At 34.5% G+C, this 20,434-nt stretch overlaps 2 long non-coding RNA genes across 14 annotated transcripts; both read left to right on the top strand.

The window, feature by feature from the left end:
- The first annotated feature begins 5,205 nt into the window (after window positions 1-5,205).
- Window positions 5,206-7,592, top strand: LOC127723644 (uncharacterized). Of its 13 annotated transcripts, none has more exons than XR_007992183.1 (4): window positions 5,206-5,953; window positions 6,046-6,240; window positions 6,340-6,438; window positions 6,490-6,578. It is a non-coding gene; the product is annotated as an uncharacterized LOC127723644 (long non-coding RNA). The 13 variants fall into 13 exon arrangements; XR_007992178.1 differs by having other exon boundaries at window positions 6,292-6,438; XR_007992171.1 differs by having other exon boundaries at window positions 6,046-6,291.
- Window positions 7,593-14,050: 6,458 nt separating this feature from the next.
- On the top strand, window positions 14,051-18,569 carry LOC127723641 (uncharacterized). The gene is made up of 2 exons (XR_007992161.1): window positions 14,051-14,334; window positions 17,641-18,569. It is a non-coding gene; the product is annotated as an uncharacterized LOC127723641 (long non-coding RNA).
- Window positions 18,570-20,434: the final 1,865 nt, after the last annotated feature.

Genomic DNA, 20,434 nt, shown 5'->3' with positions numbered 1-20,434 from the left:
GGTTTGTCATGATAAAGCACATCAAATGAAATACAGGGTTAGTCCCCAGGGGTCACCCCCACCCCCTGCCATTTAAGAAAGTTCTAATATCTTGTAAGTGGTCAAGATCCCCACCCCTAAACCATATATATTCTGGTTTGTCATACTAAGATGGTTTGAATGATATACAGGGTTAGTCCCCAGGGGTCATCCCGACCCCCTGCCATTTGAGAAAGTTCTAATATCTTGTAAATGGTCGAGATCCCCACCCCTAAACCATATATATTCTGGTTTGTCATGATAAAGCACATCAAATGAAATACAAGGTTAGTCCCCAGGGGTCACCCCCATCCCCTGCCATTTAAGAAAATTCTAATACCTTGTAAGTGGTCAAGATCCCCACCCCTAAACCATATATATTCTGGTTTGTCATGCGAAGATGGTTTGAATGATATACAGGGTTAGTCCCCAGGGGTCATCCCGACCCCCTGCCATTTGAGAAAGTTCTAATATCTTGTAAATGGTCGAGATCCCCACCCCTAAGCCATATATATTCTGGTTTGTCATAATAAAGCACATCAAATGTTATACAGGGTTAGTCCCCAGGGGTCACCCCCACCCCCTGCCATTTAAGAAAGTTCAAATATCTTCTAAGTGGTCAAGATCCCCACCCCTAAACCATATATATTCTGGTTTGTCATGCTAAGATGGTTTGAATGATATACAGGGTTAGTCCCCAGGGGTCTTTCCGACCCCCTGCCATTTGAGAAAGTTCTAATATTTTGTAAATGGTTGAGATCCCCACCCCTAAACCATATATATTCCTGTTCGTCATGTAATGAACATTTGAATGACGTATAGGGCCAGTCCCCAGGGGTTCCTCCCCACCCCCAATGTTCTAGTATCTTGTAAATGGTCGAGATCCCCACCCCTAAACCATATATATTCTGGTTTGTCATGCCAAGATGATTTGAATGATATACAAGGTTAGTCCCCAGGCATCACTAATGCATATAACTTTACTGGACCAAACCAATTTTCACTGGACGTTGCCCAATGTCAGGCGACCCTGGGAATTACGAATTATGGGAGCTTCGTTTGGGAGACTTCGTAACAGCATCCTGTTACAATCATTTCTTGTTAAAATTGGAGTTATCTTCCTTTGTCCATGATTATAGTTAAATCAACTACAATCAATGCTTTATACAATGCAATGTTTAATTTTGACTTCCACTGATAAAACACAGATCAAGTTCGAATTTTGGTGGCGTCACTTTAACCGTTCTAGAATTATGCCCCTTTATAAATGGAAAAACTGCAAAATTTTTATTTTCTTCTAAATATCAAGTAATTTTTATACGCCACTAAGGGACGTATTATGGTATACCGTTGTCAGTCTGTCTGTCCGTCGTCAACATGTCGGACATTAACTCAAAATTGATTTAACCAATTTGCATAAAACTTTGGTGAATTGTTTATATTTATTGAGGTGAGCTCCCTTTTATTTTTTATAAATTTTAGATTTTACGTTTCCGAGTTTTGGGGTTTTATTCATTAAAAAAAGGGGGATTTTCCAGTTTTCGGACAATAACTCAAGAATGCTTTCACCAACTTGCAAGAAATTGTGGTGAATTGTTTATACCTATTGACATGAGTTCCCTTTCGAATTTTATAAATTTTAGATTTTACGTTTCCGATTTACAGGATATTATTCATAAAAAAGGAGGATTTTCCAGTTTTTGGACAAAAACTCAAAAATGCTTTCTGCAATTCTTATGAAACTTTAGTGAATTGTTTATATCTATTGATGTAAGCTCCCTTTAGAATTTTATAAACTTTTCATTTTACATTTCTGAGTTATGGGGTTTTATTCATTAAATAAAATGCTCCGCAGGGCGCAGCTTGATACGACCGCATAGGTCGAACCCTGAACAGTTGGGGCAAGTATGGACACAACATTCAAGCTTGATACAGCTTTGCATTTGTATTGTGATTAAATATTGGACACAGCATAGGTTTCTGACACAGAATGAATGTGGTCTCAGAACTAAAAAATTTTAGATTGGACATTCACCTATTATGGTCCAATATCCAAAATCTAAATACATGGTTAGATTCAGCAAATCAAAGAACCCCAAGAATTCAATTTTTGATGAAATCAAACAAAGTTAAATTTTGGACCCTTTCGACCTCAATGTGGACAAAGTTGATAACGGGGCCCAAAAATCAAAAATCTAAATACAGTCAAACCTCGTTGTGTCGAACTCGGTTGTGTCAAAAAATCGGATGAGTCGAAGTAATTTTGAGGTCCCGGTAAAATTCCTGTTTGATCAATGCATAATTACCTCTGATGAGTCGAACTCGGTTGATTCGAATACTCGGTAAAGTCGAGTAAATTTTATAGTCCCGTCGATATAAAATTAATGTAAATTGACCCTGATGTCTCGAAGTTCGAATGTAAGAGTTTTCGAAAAAGTCGACCTAATGATAAAAATTCAAATCGGATGTTTTTCTTATGTAACCTACTCATTTTCAAAAGAGATTAAAGCTGAGTAAACATACTTGTTTGTATAACAGTTAAAATGACATGTTTATGGTGGCCGGTAATTATCACCTTGTTGATTGTTCAAGCGGAACGTTAGTGTGTTGAACATATTTCACATGAGATAAAAACAAAACGAATTTAAAAGACCCAAGCCGAGATTAAATAAATCGTTAGAATTAAAACTCATTAATTACATCAAATAAAAGGATTAAGACAATGATGATGAATTCATGATAATTTAATGTAAAGCAGACGACCTCATCAGAGACCGTTCAGACCTTATTTTGTTCCGCAAGTGATTTCATAATTTATAGTAATTAATCTTTGTAAATATTTGTGTAGAAAGTTGATTTTATTTGTGCATGATTTGTATCTGTACTTGTGTGTTAAATTATTATGAAGGACCAAAATGGAGATTGAATACACAATCATAAAGTGTAATATCGAAAAAAGGCACACTGTTCAAAGTATCTAGTTTACGCAAATCTCATTCCGTATTTCATGCATTCCAAATTTATGACGGCACACTCGACCTCGGATGAGTCGAACCTCGGATGAGTCGAACCTCGGATGAGTCGAATACTTTGGTCCGGTCCCTTCGACTTCGACACAACAAGGTTCGACTGTACATGGTTAGATTCAGCATATCTTTATACAAAACATTCTTGGGGCTACTCAATCATTGGAAAATTTAACCTTTAAATTTTTTAAATACATAACAATGATGGGGAGATCCCTGCAGCAAACTTAACTGTATGAAATGTCACCTGGGGCGATCCCGGCAGGTGTGAGCTACTTGACTAGAGAAATTAAACTTAACTGTATGAAATGTCACCTGGGGCGATCCCGGCAGGTGTAAGCTACTTGACTAGAGAAATTACCGACCTGGCAGGAATTAACCCATCTGATGTATTATTGAATTGGGGGAGTATAATTCCCCTTGAATTATAAAGGCCTGATGCAATTATCCATAATATGAGTAGCCTCTAAATTGGTGAGAAAACAAGTCTAAATATACAATGTACATACATAAAACTAAACTTAATGACTAAGTTAGTTATTAATGATTAAAACGATTATTAAAGAACTAATATCATAACATCAATATCATATGTACAATAATGTGTTATAAATCATTGTTAATTATTAAAAAGGCTAGAATGAAAATCCCTTAGGTTCAACAAATACAATATGAAGCTTCACTATCTACCTATACACTAACAGTTACATACTGGTAAGATACAAGTATATTATTCGAAACCCAGATTGGAGTAGCTGGGGACGGTGGGTGGGATAGCTGATTAACATACATATGATACACGTGTAGGTAAGTTTGTCAATCTGATAATGAGGTCATCAAAACACATACCCCCTCTAGTAGTAAACAATAATAGAATCTAAAAATAGATTGACAGAGGCTTCTAAACTCTAGACAGAAGATAAATTGTGTTGTGTATAAACTATAATTTAATAAATCAAATTTCCTTTTATACACAACACATTTTAAAGAAAGACTTTTATTATATAACATAATAACTCTAAACATCATTATCTAAATTAAACACCATAACATACATGTAACAATAAACATTTCTTTAACTTAAAATGTTACATTATTGGCTTTCTTGGGGCTACTCAATCATTGGAAAATTTAACCTTTAAATTTTTTAAATACATAACAATGATGGGGAGATCCCTGCAGCAAACTTAACTGTATGAAATTTCACCTGGGGCGATCCCGGCAGGTGTGAGCTACTTGACTAGAGAAATTAAACTTAACTGTATGAAATGTCACCTGGGGCGATCCCGGCAGGTGTAAGCTACTTGACTAGAGAAATTACCGACCTGGCAGGAATTAACCCATCTGATGTATTATTGAATTGGGGGAGTATAATTCCCCTTGAATTATAAAGGCCAAATTGAGTGAATTCATAATGAATGATGAATGAGTGAAAGCCCCCAAGAAATAATACCATATAAAAATATAAATTAGTTATAAGAAAACTATGACAAAGACTCAATGATACATTTATCATGATCTTTGCAAATAAACTTCTTATAAGTCCTGATGTATTGTCTTAAGAATGACTACGAAACTTTAGTTATAACCAAGGCATAACTGAGTTGTCCAAATAAGGAATAAACGCATTGCATCAGAGTCACTTTAAAGAAAGGAGGAGAAAGTATACGCCCCCATTCTCAAGTTAATTGTTACTTATACTAAGGCACCACTGGTTCAAACTGTTCTTTAATTGTAATCAGTCTTGGTGTTCTAAGTTTCACACCAAAAGCAAAGTACTACCCTGATAACAACATCACTGATTACTAGGCACTTTAGATTACATCCCTAATTCAACAAGTGAATGTTTCCAGTTCATCGAAGAGAACCAAAGAACGCTGTTAAAATGCACAGTGTTACAGTATCTATGAAACGTGAGGAAAACTCCTGTTGATAACATGTTGTACAAACACTGTAATAAGGATGATGTAAATGTTGGCCTGTTCATAGAAGCCTACATGTAAGTTGTTTATCTTGCTCCATGCAAATAGAAGGTAATCGCTCGATCCCTGTTGTGGTGTAGTTATGACAAGCAAATAATGATATCAAAACCTAGCTATATAATAATTGCAATTCTTTCCGATTCTTTCAGTGTGTTATAAAGTATATCAAATGGTTCTCGGTGATAGTAGAAAGACAGTTCATGGAACTCTGTATGCCCCTAATTCGAAATGATATAAACTTGTACATTTGATTAAATTTGTTGCGTTTAATGCTTAACGAAAGTTGCGTGACTGTCGTTCTAACACATTATACTATGATGACAGGAATCAAGGTATTGATTTCCTTTATATTCCGGTGCTATTGTTCTGAAGGCAGCCTCCGAATACGATAGGTTATTAATATCTGTATCTGTATCTGTATTTTTCTGTAAATAAAGAAAAAGAAAAAACGACCTGGGAAGTCCCAGTAGTCCTAAAATACTCCAGAGAGATCTAAGTGGAGATCCCAGCGGAGTTAAATATAATACATTAATACGTAATTATTAAGATAATAAACAAGCTGTGGCGATCCAGCAGGTGTATTGCCATATATACAAAGAGAATGAACGACCTGGGGCGATCCCGCAGGTGTATTACAATATATATAAAGTGAATGAATGACCTGTGGCGATCCAGCAGGTATAGTACAATATATATAAAGAGAATGAATGACCTGTGGCGATCCAGCAGGTGTAGTACAATATATATAAAGAGAATGAATAACCTGTGGCGATCCAGCAGGTGTAGTACAATATATATAAAGTGAATGAATGACCTGTGGCGATCCAGCAGGTGTGCAATATATATAAAGAGAATGAATGACCTGTGGCGATCCAGCAGGTGTACAATATATATAAAGAAAATGAATGACCTGTGGCGATCCAGCAGGTGTACATAAAGAGAATGAATGACCTGTGGCGATCCAGCAGGTGTAGTACAATATATATAAAGAGAATGAATGACCTGTGGCGATCCATCAGGTGTGCAACATATATAAAGAGAATGAATAACCTGTGGCGATCCAGCAGGTGTAGTACAATATATATAAAGTGAATGAATGACCTGTGGCGATCCAGCAGGTGTGCAATATATATAAAGAGAATGAATGACCTGTGGCGATCCAGCAGGTGTACAATATATATAAAGAGAATGAATGACCTGTGGCGATCCAGCAGGTATAGTACAATATATATAAAGAGAATGAATGACCTGTGGCGATCCAGCAGGTGTGCAATATATATAAAGAGAATGAATAACCTGTGGCGATCCAGCAGGTGTAGTACAATATATATAAAGTGAATGAATGACCTGTGGCGATCCAGCAGGTGTGCAATATATATAAAGAGAATGAATGACCTGTGGCGATCCAGCAGGTGTTGTGCAATATATATAAAGAGACTGAATGACCTGTGGCGATCCAGCAGGTGTAGTGCAATATATAAAGTGAATGAATAACCTGTGGCGATCCAGCAGGTGTAGTACAATATAAATAAATGAATGAATGAACTGTGGCGATCCAGCAGGTGTAGTGCAATATATATAAAGAGAATGAATGACCTGTGGCGATCCAGCAGGTGTAATGCAATATATATAAAGAGACTGAACGACCTGTGGCGATCCAGCCGGTGTAGTTCAATATATATAAGTGAATGTATGACCTGTGGCGATCCAGCAGGTGTAGTTCAATATATATAAAGTAAATGAATGACCTGTGGCGATCCAGCAGGTGTAGTGCAATATATATAAAGAGAATGAATGATTGACCTGTGGTGATCCAGCAGGTGTAGAACGATATATATAAAGAGAATGAATGACTTAGTGCAATATATATAAAGAGAATGAACGACCTGAAATATATTACAATTTATTACTTTACTGTATGAAATGTCCACCTGGGGAGATGCCAGCAGGTGTGGAGCAATCTAGAATAGAGATATAAACATGATAAATACTGTGTGCTACATGTACTATGTGCTGAAATATATACATATAAATACATATTGATGACTAATACTGCACGAAATGTTCACCTGGAGTGATCCCAGCAGGTGTGGAGCAATCTAGGATAGAGATATAAATACTGTGTGCTAGTATGTGCTGAAATATAATACATATAAATACATATTTATTACTTATACTGTACAAAATATTCACCTAGGGAGATCCCGGAAGGTGTAGAGTAATCTAGAATAGAGATATAAATAATGTGTGCTACTATGTGCTGAAATATATTACATATAATATATAGTATTATTTATACTATGTAACTGCTGTTATCCTGATATAAGGAGATGTATGTTTTGTTTATTAATAAAATATATAAATATTACTTATACTTAACAAAGGCAAAGTTTCCACCAATACAATATATTCAGTTGCATATCCTAAAGAAGTGCAGACATATATATGCATATCCTATACGTGTCCTCCAATCTCCATGCTGTTCTTCACTCCCTGCTGCAGTAGAATGGTAAACCCCAATGTGTAGTGTATGATCTACGAGTGCCGTAGGTGCTGTTGGACTAGTATTGATCGTGCTTGGAAAGACTTGCGGAATTTTTTATAGTTGCAAGGACTTATCTTGAACTACTGATTTGACACCTGTTTACTGTTGATTACCGTATGACGACATCTTCTTCTTCTCCTGGTACGGAATTGACCTCGTACATGTACTAATGTGATAATACTAACTCCGCTCGGTAAAGCAGGAGGCTTCTTCATTGAATAAAGTAAATATATGTTCTTTAATTAAATATAGTCATTGGGTTGCTGCTGTAATATTTTTGTTTCAACCAAAGGCAGTCTCTGCAAAATAACCGTAACAGATTCGTACATGTATGTATACTCTTTTATCACGATCACTGACTTCCCGAGTCTGGGCGGTAGGAACATGCTTATTCAAAGACGGTGAAGCGTTGAAGAGCCGACGCAATTGAATAACTGCCTGAAGAGCTGGGAGTGTGATTGTTTCTGATGTAGCAGGAGTACAAAAAAATGGAGTGTATGGAATTGTTGACTGCCGCCGACAAGTAGTTAAAACTGGCCAACCCAAAACTAGCGGGCTTATGTAATGATACTGTCATTTGGAATATTGTTTGACAAACAGATAATTATTTATTCAAAGCTGTAGATTAAAACGTTGAACGAAAGTTTACTCTTTGTCGTTCTAATCCCATAATTGTTATTTTGTTTACATTTTTTGCGGTGCATTGTGGGATCGCGCACTGGTCAATTGAGATGTAACTTCTAACATGCTGTCATGGCCGAAGGTTTCAAAAATCGAACTAAAGTCAATAAGCCATTCTCCTAGCGATAGTTGGGCATTTAATGTCCTTTGTTCTCAGCTCTGCACGAAATCTAGTTTAATTCCAGTTTCGAAAGTTCTGGATCATAAGACGAATGTTTCTGTTACCTGGGGGTTACCCATGGCACACTTGGAAAAGTGATACGTTGAGGAGATAATCATTACTCAATCAAATGAACAATATCCAATCACTATTTCAAAGAAACGTATATCCATCTCAATTGATTGTTAACATACGGATACTAAATAGATTTTCGAATATGGTTCGAAAACAGTAAATAATAGCTGATTAACATACATATGATACACGTGTAGGTAAGTTTGTCAATCTGATAATGAGGTCATCAAAACACATACCCCCTCTAGTAGTAAACAATAATAGAATCTAAAAATAGATTGACAGAGGCTTCTAAACTCTAGACAGAAGATAAATTGTGTTGTGTATAAACTATAATTTAATAAATCAAATTTCCTAAAGAACCCCATATATTCAATTTTGTTGAAATCAAACAAAGTTTAATTTTGGACCCCGATTTGGACCAACTTGAAAACTGGGCCCATAATCAAAAATCTAAATACATGTTTAGATTCAGCATATCAAAGAACCCTAAGAATTCAATTTTTGTTAAAATCAAACTAAGCCCAGCTTAATTTTGGACCCTTTGGACCCTTTGGACCTTAATGTAGACCAATTTGAAAACGGAACCAAAAATTAAGAATCTAAATACACGGTTAGATTCGGCATATCAAAGAACCCCAATAATTCAATTTTTGATGAAGTTTAATTTTGGACCCTTTGGACCTCAATGTGGACCAATTTAAAAACGGGGCCCAAAATCCAAAAACTAAATACACGGTTAGATTCAGCATATTAAAGAACCACAAGAATTCAAGAATAAAACCCCATTGAAATTGGTCAAGAAATAAGCAATTTATACGAAGTATCTTCTTTTGCACAGTACTGTGCAATTAAATATTTCTTGCTATTGCGCAATACTGTACAATTGACAATTTCTTGCTATTGCGCAATATTGTGCTATTGGATATTTCTTGCTATTGAAGATTTCTTGCTATTGCGCAATACTGTGCAATTGAAGATTTCTTGCTATTGTGCAATACTGTGCAATTGAAAATTTCTTCCTATTGCACAATACTTATTATATGATAATTTACACATCCTGTTTGGTGTGTATCTCCTACCATATCATTATTAGTTGCTTTTAAATATAAATCAGAAATAACCAACTTAAAATGGAAAATTTTAAAAGAAAAAAAAAAGGAAAAAAAGAAAAAAAAGGAAAAAAAAAAAAAACCCACCCCAAATTTTTTGAACCCCCTTATGATTCATCACACCCAAACTCAATCCCAGCCTTCCCTTTGTGGTATGGTGCCTTGCAGTACAATTTCAGACAGATCCATACACTTGAACACAAGTTATTGTCTGGAAACTAGAAAAATGTGTTTTTTGGCCCCTTTTTGGCCCCAAATTCCTAAACCTTTAGGGCAATTACCCCCAAACTCAAACCCAGCTTTCCCTTTGTGATATGGAACCTTGTAGTACAATTTCAGAAAGATCCATACACTTACACACAAGTTATTGTCCTGAAACTAGAAAAATGCTTGTTTTTTGCCCCTTTTTGGCCCTTAATTCCTAAAATATTGAGGCAATTACCTCCATCATCAATCCCAGTCTTCCCTTTGTGGTATGGTACCTTGCAGTACAATTTCAGAGAGATCCATACACTTGAACACAAGTTATTGTCTGGAAACTAGAAAAATTCTTATTTTTGGCCCCTTTTTGGCCCCCAATTCCTAAACGTTTCGGCAATTACCCCCAAACTCAATTCCAGCTTTCCCTTTGTGATTTGGAACCTTGTAGTACAATTTCAGAAAGATCCATACACTTACACACAAGTTATTGTCATGAAACTAGAAAAATGCTTGTTTTTTGCCCCTTTTTTGGCCCCTTATTCCTAAAATTATGAGGCAATTACCCCCAAAATCAATCCCAGCATTCCTTTTGTGATATGGAACCTTGTGGTACAATGTCAGAGAGATCCATACACTAACACACAAGTTATGTCTGGAAGTTACAAAAATGCTTATTTTTGGCCCCTTTTTGGCCGTTAATTCCTTTACTGTTGGTACCATAACCTACAAAATCAATCCCAACCTTCCTTTTGTGGTATTGAACCTTGTGGTAAAATTTCATAGAGATCCATTCACTTAAACTAAAGTTAGAGTGCGAAAACCAATGTGTCTTCGGACGACGCCGGACGACGCCAGACGACGACAACAACGACGCCAACGTCATACCAATATACGACCACAAATTTTTTTTTGCGGTCGTATAAAAAGGGGTGATTTTCCAGTTTTCGGACAATAACTCAAAAATGCTGTCAGCAATTCTCATGAAACTTTGGTGAACTGTTTATATCTATTGATGTAAGCTCCCTTTTGATTTTTATAAATATATAATATGACATTGAGAATTAATTGAACTTTATTTGTTTATAGTCTGACAACAGAATCACTAAGTATTGCGCAACAGCACAGTGTATTACACAACAGCAAGAAATCTTTAATTGACTACAAATTCAATTCATATAACCAATTTCAAGTTCTTTGACTACATTTATTCAGAAACCTATATGTCGAATATTTATTTACAATCCAAATTCAGACCTGTATCAAGCTTGAATATTTTGTCCATTTTTGCCCCAACTGTTCAGGGTTGGACCTCTGCGGGCATATCCAGCTGCGCTCAGCGAAGCAGTTTATTAAAATTGGAGTTATCTTCCTTTGTCCATGATTATAGTTGAATCAACTACAATCAATGCTTTATACAATGCAATGTTTAATTTTGACTTCCACTGATAAAACACAGATCAAGTTAGAATTTTGGTGGCGTCACTTTAACCGTTCTAGAATTATGCCCCTTTATAAATGGAAAAATTGCAAAATTTTTATTTTCTTCTAAATATCAAGTAATTTTTATACGCCACTAAGGGACGTATTATGGTATACCGTTGTCAGTCTGTCTGTCCGTCGTCAACATGTCGGACATTAACTCAAAATTGATTTAACCAATTTGCATAAAACTTTGGTGAATTGTTTATATTTGTTGAGGTGAGCTCCCTTTCGTTTTTTATAAATTTTAGATTTTACGTTTCTGAGTTTTGGGGTTTTATTCATTAAAAAAAGGGGGATTTTCCAGTTTTCGGACAATAACTCAAGAATGCGTTCACCAACTTGCAAGAAATTGTGGTGAATTGTTTATATCTATTGACATGAGTTCCCTTTCGAATTTTATAAATTTTAGATTTTACGTTTCCGATTTACAGGATATTATTCATAAAAAAGGAGGATTTTCCAGTTTTTGGACAAAAACTCAAAAATGCTTTCTGCAATTCTTATGAAACTTTAGTGAATTGTTTATATCTATTGATGTAAGCTCCCTTTAGAATTTTATAAACTTTTCATTTTACATTTCTGAGTTATGGGGTTTTATTCATTAAAAAAGGGGTGATTTTCCAGTTTTTGGACAATAACTCAAAAATGCTGTCAGCAATTCTCATGAAACTTTGGTGAATTGTTTATATCTATTGATGTAAGCTCCCTTTTGATTTTTATAAATATATAATATGACATTGAGAATTAATTGAACTTTATTTGTTTATAGTCTGACAACAGATTTACTAAGTATTGCGCAACAGCACAGTGTATTACACAACAGTAAGAAATCTTTAATTGAATATAAATTCAATTCATATAACCAATTTCAAGTTCTTTGACTACATTTATTCAGAAACCTATATGTCGAATATTTAATTACAAACCAAATTCAGACCTGTATCAAGCTTGAATATTGTGTCCATTTTTGCCCCAACTGTTCAGGGTTGGACCTCTGCGGGCGTATCCAGCTGCGCTCAGCGAAGCAGTTTATTAAAATTGGAGTTATCTTCCTTTGTCCATGATTATAGTTGAATCAACTACAATCAATGCTTTATACAATGCAATGTTTAATTTTGACTTCCACTGATAAAACACAGATCAAGTTGAATTTGGGTAGTGTCACTTTAACCATTATTGAGTTATGCCCCTTTATAAATCGAAAGATTGCAAAATTTATAGTTTCCATTCTGTAACTTAAGTTTGCCCCAACCAAACATTATGAAACCTATACACAATATTCATTACCACAAAACTATTAAAGATCAAGTACAAATTTTTTGTTTCCGTTTTCTAACTTTATATAAAAAAGAAGATGTGGTATGATTGCCAATGAGACAACTCTTCACAAGAGACCAAATGACACAGAAATTAACAACTATAGGTCACCGTACGGCCTTCAACAATGAGCAAAGCCCATGCCGCACAGTCAGCTATAAAAGGCCCCGAAATGACAATGTAAAACAATTCAAACGAGAAAACTAACGGCCTAATTTATGTACAAAAAATGAACGAATAACAAATATGTAACACATTAACAAACATCTACCACTGAATTACAGGCTCCTGACTTGGGACAGGCACATACATACAGAATGTGGCGGGGTTAAACATGTTAGCGGGATCCCAACCCTCCCCCTAACCTGGGACAGTGGTGTAACAGTACAACATAAGAACGAACTATAAAAAGCAGTTGAAAGAGGCTTAACTCATCAGATGGATAAAAATACAAATACTACAAATACAAGTGGACGTGGCCGAGTACATTTAGTTTGCCTCAACCAAATGTTATGAAACATATACACAATGCTTATTACTACATAATACAGATTAAGCACGAAATATGGTGGTGCACTTTTACCATTCTTGAGTTATGTCCCTTTATAAACATAAAAATTGCTGAATTTTTTAGTTTGTCTCAACCAAAGTTATAAAACTTATACACAACCATTCTAGAGTTATGTGTGTTTACAAATAGAAAAATTGCTGAATTTTTAGTTTTTGTTCTCTACTTAAGTTAGCCTCAACCAAATGTTATGAGACTTACACACAATGCTTATTACCACAAAACTCAGATCAAGTTCAAATTTGGGTGGAGTCACTTTTACCGTTCTTCAGTTATGTCTCTTTATAGCTATATGATATGCAAGCAGGGGCATCATCTGTGTTAACATGTGGACACTATCCACATTTATTTTTTTGTTTTTGTTTTTGCATCTTTTAAAACAAATCGTTAAAAGACTTAAATACAGTCTTCTTCACCAAAAAAATAAAGAAAATAGGTTGTCATACATATTTTTCTTTAACGATAAAGTTTAAATCTAACAAGATTTCAATAAAATTTCACAGATTTTCATATAAAAAAAAAAGTAATTGACATATGTTTCAAAAGATTACAAATACACAAAAATGTCAACTATATAAAGTCAAGAAAATGTTGTATGATTGCCAATGAGACATCTATTCACCAGAGACGGAATGACATAGATGTAAGCAACTATAAGTCACTGTACGGCTTCAACAATGAGCAAAACCCGTACCATAAAGTTAGCTAATAAGTTTGTTGCTGGAAAGGCTTTAGAAACATAAATTTGACTTAGAATGGCTCAAGTTTTATAATAATGATTTTTAGAAAATAAAAAGGAACTAACTAAAGTGAATTTGAAGCATGCAATTTTTCATCATTGCCAATTTCAATAGATAAATTAAAAGATGAAAAAAGAAAAAAAAATTGTATTAATCTGACTAAGACAGTTACCCAACAAAACAAACACATCAAAAATAGACATCTATATGTCATTGTTTGGTAATCAACAATGGAAAGTCATCCTTGCCTTACTAATTCTACTGCATTTGTACTGAACTTCTAAATGATTAATAATTTGTTTTTCATTTTCCCCGCAGTCAATTCCAGAAGTAACTGACATGAGTCAGTCTTCATCTACAGCTGATGGTGATTTAAATGATACATCAACAAACTTTGTACAGAATAATGTCATGTGTACACTCTCAGGTAAATACAAAACTCTGTACAGAATAATGTCAGGTGTACACGCTCAGGTAAATACAAAACTCTGTACAGAATAATGTCATGTGTACACGCTCAGGTAAATACAAAACTATGTACAAAATAATGTCATGTGTACACTCTCAGGTAAATACAAAACTTTGTACATAATAATGTCAAGTGTACATGCTCAGGTAAATACAAAACTTTGTACAGAATAATGTCATGTGAACACTTTAAGGTAAATACAAAACTATGTACAAAATAATGTCATGTGTACACTCTCAGGTAAATACAAAACTTTGTACAGAATAATATCATGTGTACATTCTCAAGTAAATACAAAACTTTGTACAGAAAAATATCATGTGTACATTCTCAGGTAAATTTACATAAAAACTTTTTACAACCCTCTCAGGTAAATTTATATACAAAACTTTGTACAACACTCAGGTAGATTTACATGCAAAAATAGGTACACCAATCTGATTAAAAGACAGATCCTGTGTTCAAGCTTTGCTCATGTTAAGCTTATGTGATACTTGTAGTAAAGCTTTATATTTAGGACTATCAACATAAAATCAATGGTCAGAAAGGCAGACGAGACATTTCAGCACGTGCACTTTTGTTCCATGAAAATACCGCAAATGATCACACACGATTTGAAATTATCGATTTCGAACAGTTACAAAAAGTTTTTTACCTAAATTCTCGTGGCGAGAAGGGGGGTTTGGACAATGTAGCAGTGCGAACTATAGAAGGCCCATTACGGTAAACAGAAATAAGAATGGAGTGTTTTCAGATCCTACATAAGCTTAGATTGGACACAGGATCTGTGTTTTAATCAGACTGTATGTACAGAATAATGACATGTTAATGCTCTCAGGGAAGGTTACATACAAAACGTTGGAACAAAACTTTGTACAGAATAATGACATGTTAATGCTCTCAGGGAAGTTTACATACAAAATGTTGGAACAAAACTTTGTACAGAATAATGACATGTTAATGCTCTCAGGGAAGGTTACATACACAATATAGGAACAAAACTTTGTACAGAATAATGCCATGTTAATGCTCTCAGGGAAGTTTACATACACAATATAGGAACAAAACTTTGTACAGAATAATGACATGATAATGCTCTCAGGGAAGGTTATATACACAATATAGGAACAAAACTTTGTACAGAATAATGACATGTTAATACTCTCAGGGAAGGTTACATACACAAGAGAACCAGAGGGACAGTCAAACTCATAGATCGAAAACAAACTGACAAAGCCATGGCCAAAAATAAAAATACAAACAGAAAATAATAGTACAGATGACACAATATAGAAAACCAAAGACTAAGCAACACGAACCCCACCAAAAAATGGGGTGATCTCAGGTGCTCCGGAAGGGTAAGCAGATCCTGCTCCACATGTTTTACCCGTCGTGTTGCTTATGTTATTACAAATCCGGTAAATAGTCTAATTCGGTAAGTCACATTCGTGAAAAGGGAGGGTATTGTAGTTACGACATAAGGAACATATCCGATATCATCTGTGAAACGGTTATTCCATAACAGTCAACCAACTCGTGATGGCATCCGTAAAATTTACGAAGGGATGATTTCAACTTCACCATTTGGAACTCTTGGTTTAATAGCTTCCTTGTGAGTAGCAATCCTCTATCAAGGATATCGTGATAGGAAACACAAGCCCGGGAATATTGTATCAATTGGGAGATATAAACTCCGTATGCAGGCGCTGCTGGAATGTTGCTACATAGAAATGGAAAGTTCACAATTGGGAAGCTGAAATCATCTCTTTTGTCATAAAGTTTTGTTTTCAAACGACCCTCATTGTCAATTTCTAGATGTAAGTCAAGATATGAGGCAGACTTAAATGTATCTGTAGTATCCTTTATCTGTAGTTCGATGGGATAGATTCGTTCAACATAGTCACCAAATTTTGTATTATTTAGTGAGAGAACATCATCTATATAGCGGAACGTAGAGTTAAAGGATATTGCTAACTTCTTATCTTTCTTCCTAAGAAGTTCCTGTATGAAGTCAGCCTCATAATAATAAAGAAACAATATAGGAACAAAACTTTGTACAGAATAACGACATGTTAATGCTCTCAGGGAAGTTTACATACAAAATATAGGAACAAAACTTTGTACAGAATAATGACATGTTAATGCTCTCAGGGAAGTTTACATACACAATATAGGAACAAAACTTTGTACAGAATAACGACATGTTAATGCTCTCAGGGAAGTTTACATACACAATATAGGAACAAAACTTTGTACAGAATAATGACATGTTAATGCTCTCAGGGAAGGTTATATACAAAACGTTGGAACAAAACTTTGTACAGAATAATGACATGTTAATGATCTCAGGGAAGTTTACATACAAAATATAGGAACAAAACTTTGTACAGAATAATGACATGTTCATGCTCTCAGGAAAGGTTACATACAAAATGTTGGAACAAAACTTTGTACAGAATCATGACATGTTCATGCTCTCAGGGAAGGTTACATACAAAATGTTGCAACAAAACTTTGTACAGAATAATGCCATGCTCTCAGATTTATCAAAGTGAATTTAAGTTATCAGGAAAGCCATTATATTCTTGCTATTGTTACTATTTCAAGGGCCATGACTACAATATCAACATGCATACTAACTTGGCATGTATTTTATTACTGAAAATATCATTCCAAATATTAATCTATTTATTATTTATTTGTGTGCAGCAATTATGATTTATTACTTATAGAATATTTTTTTAAACTCTGAGTACCAACTAAAAAGTTCAGTTCAAACTAATTCAACAAAATTGTCATAAGCTATCTGCTATTGAAGGTAAATTGTCACAATATTTCTCAATAAATCATTCAGTATATGATCAGTTTCCACAACAAAAAACCCAGAAATCATGCATTCCTGCTCCTTCATCATCATTACAGATCAAAGAAATGACTTCATAATTAAATTGCTTTTATCTTATGTGAAGGACAAACTAACATTTAATATTCCCTGTCATGAAGATATCTTGCTCCAAGTGAAAATGCTACACCCTGTGATGCATTTACACTTCCATTGCTCATTATCAACCTGTTAACCCAATACTTATAAGTTGGGTATCATTAGTGAGCAATAGCTCACCCTTCACTTTATTTTGCCTGTGTTTGATCAGCATAAATATCAGTTGGACTGTGTATATACTCATAAGAACATTCAGAATGTCCTTGTTACAGTCCAAATTGAATTATTTAGCATAGTATGATCTACAAGTACATTCATTACAGATCCGATGCTGCCATCTGGAGGAGGTGATCTGATTGGATCTTCATCTGATGCTGAGATTGACAAGACACATCACCATGATTCAGATTTGGAACATTCCAATACTGCCTAGACATTGTAGAAATACATGTATTAAACCTAGCATTGCCTAGCACCTGTCTGATCAAAATTTCTATATAAAAAAAGAAACCTCAAAAGCATAATATACATCTTGTTGTTTTGGTGCATATTTTGTGAATTGGACAATAAAGATTATGATGATCATAAATAAAGATTTCTGGAGCTATATGTCGAAGTATTTTCTGCTTTCATAAAAATGGCATAATATTAACAATACTTCAAAAAGTACAATGTATGAAAACATGTTTTGGTGTTTAAGAATAATAATGATCTAACAGAATTCTGTACTTTTATATTACAAATTTCTGTTATTTGTCAATTTACAGTGTTTATATTGATATATTTCCTAAGCATATGTGCTCAAATCATGCCTTGTAAGTTTAAAAGTGCTAAGTTTCAAATAAGATATGTAAAATGTCTGTATCTGCATTTCAGAGTGGGATTAATTCCATGATTTAGGATCAGCTTTATATATTATTCACTTTAAATTTATTTATTTTGAATGTTTCTTTCCTTATTTATTTGTTTATAGAAATGACACTTGATGAAATATACTACCTAATAATATTTACTGTGTTGACAGTACATCTCTTTGTATTTACTGTGCAATTTACATTTATGTTGTGTTTTTGTTTTCCAATTTCTTCACGTTTATTTGCATAGTTGATTTGTTTAATGTTAAATTCAATTAAAAGTTGAGAACTTTACCATAGTTAATATGATACATGTATTGATTGTGATAGAAAAGCATTTATTTGTAATTTTTATGTTTGTCAATTTGTTGAAATAAAAATTATTTTGTGACTTTAAACCTGTATCTACTGTTTCCTGCAACAGAATCTTGTACTGTCAATAACCAATTGTTTAGAGAACAATTGAAGGTCTTTCAACCTCACATGTTGAAGGTTTAAATGAAATTTTATACAGATATTCGAAACTTTTTGTTTAATTAAAAAAAAGGAACCTTCTTAAACAAAAAAGGTGTCAGAAGATGACTTTTTTTCACAGATACCAACAGTACATAGTTTGTAGTTCTCTTCTTTGAAACAAGGGGGATGATCTGCTACTTCAGGTTTAAAGTAGTCACTTCTGGTGTCATCTGATAGCTTACCTTTCACCTGATTCCACAAATATATGGTATATATGTATTATCCTGTGAAATAAGGGAGATAATTTGCTACTTCCAGTTTAAAAATGTCATTTCCATTTCATATAGAAGGTTGATTCACAGCGTTTTCTGAAAATATATGGTTTATAGGTACATAAAATCTGTGCAAAAAAATGCTACTTCCCGTTTACATAAGGTCACTTCTGGTTGACCATTGTCAAGGTCATATGTCATCCATCCTATTGGAAACGACCTTATGGCTTTATCATGTACCAGTAAGAGGTTATAGCAAAGAAAATCAAGAACGCCAAATCTAACATTGACCATGACCTCAATTTCAAAGTCAGAGGTTATGGACCCCAGGTCCATAATAGGTATGGTGAACAAGTTGTCCTACTAAACAGCTTATTTTGAATATTTAAGGGAAAAAACTTCTATAAAGTCACCACAGCATTTCGGCCCAAATGTATTGGAGTAGACTAATGTTGAAACAAAAACATTTGGAAAAATCCTGCGAATACTTTTACAGTTTCTGAGGAATTATGATAACAAGCAAAGTTTAAAATTTACCAGTTGACATTCACCTCAATGTCCTGCTTATTGACCAAGGACCTTATATCAAAAGCAGCTGGGTCTCTATGACTCATGATTAATGAGTTACTCCTACACATCACTTGTGTCAAATACAATAAAGGAAATTACTGTTATGACATGTAACTGTTCAGCTTTGGTCCAAAAACAGATCATCCTGAGGAAGTAAACATTTTGAAGACAAAATTTATGTGATGTTACTTTTTCTGAGTTCAGAGGTTTTCTATGGGAAGGGATAAACAAGAAAAATAGTATACAGGGAGATAACTCCCATATGGAAAAGTGTTCATTATCACTGAACTAGTATATATATTTGTTTAGGGGCCAGCTGAAGGACGCCTCCGGGTGCGGGAATTTCTCGCTGCATTGAAGACCTGTTGGTGGCCTTCTGCTGTTGTCTGTTCTGTGGTCGGGTTGTTGTCTCTTTGACACATTCCCCATTTCCATTCTCAATTTTAAGTTTCAAAAGCGCATAAACTGTTCGATACCATTTACCAGATATCTTATCATCATGTTGCAAAACAAATGTAGCAGAAGAAAACAAAATAATCAGAAACAAAATCCAAAAAGGTCTCTACGTAAAGGAGGAAAAATCTAATAATTGATCTCTTTCTCAGTTTTCGCATAAGACTTCAGTTGTGGTCACATCATGTTTTCACTAAGTACACATGTTGATAATGATGTGAACTATGGAAATTATATACCAAATTATGGTTTTTACCCAGATTTCACAGTTCACAGAACATGGAAATGTGATAGTGCGAGAGGGGCATGTTCCTATATCCTTGCTAAACTAAAGATACCACATTGCTGAGGTCAACATACAGTTTTCCACAATCACTGCTTTTCTAGAGAATCACCATCAATATACATTTATATAAAAATAAGATGTGGTATGATTGTCAATGAAACAACTATCTACCAGAGACGAAATGTCATAGACATAACAAGTCAATCTGATTAAAATGTAGGTCAGA

The sequence above is a fragment of the Mytilus californianus genome, unplaced genomic scaffold (assembly GCF_021869535.1).
Source record: "Mytilus californianus isolate M0D057914Y unplaced genomic scaffold, xbMytCali1.0.p SCAF_1, whole genome shotgun sequence".
NCBI lineage: Eukaryota > Metazoa > Mollusca > Bivalvia > Mytilida > Mytilidae > Mytilus > Mytilus californianus.
The sequence above is the reverse complement of the archived record's forward strand: the minus strand, read 5'-3'. Positions and strand labels throughout refer to the sequence as shown.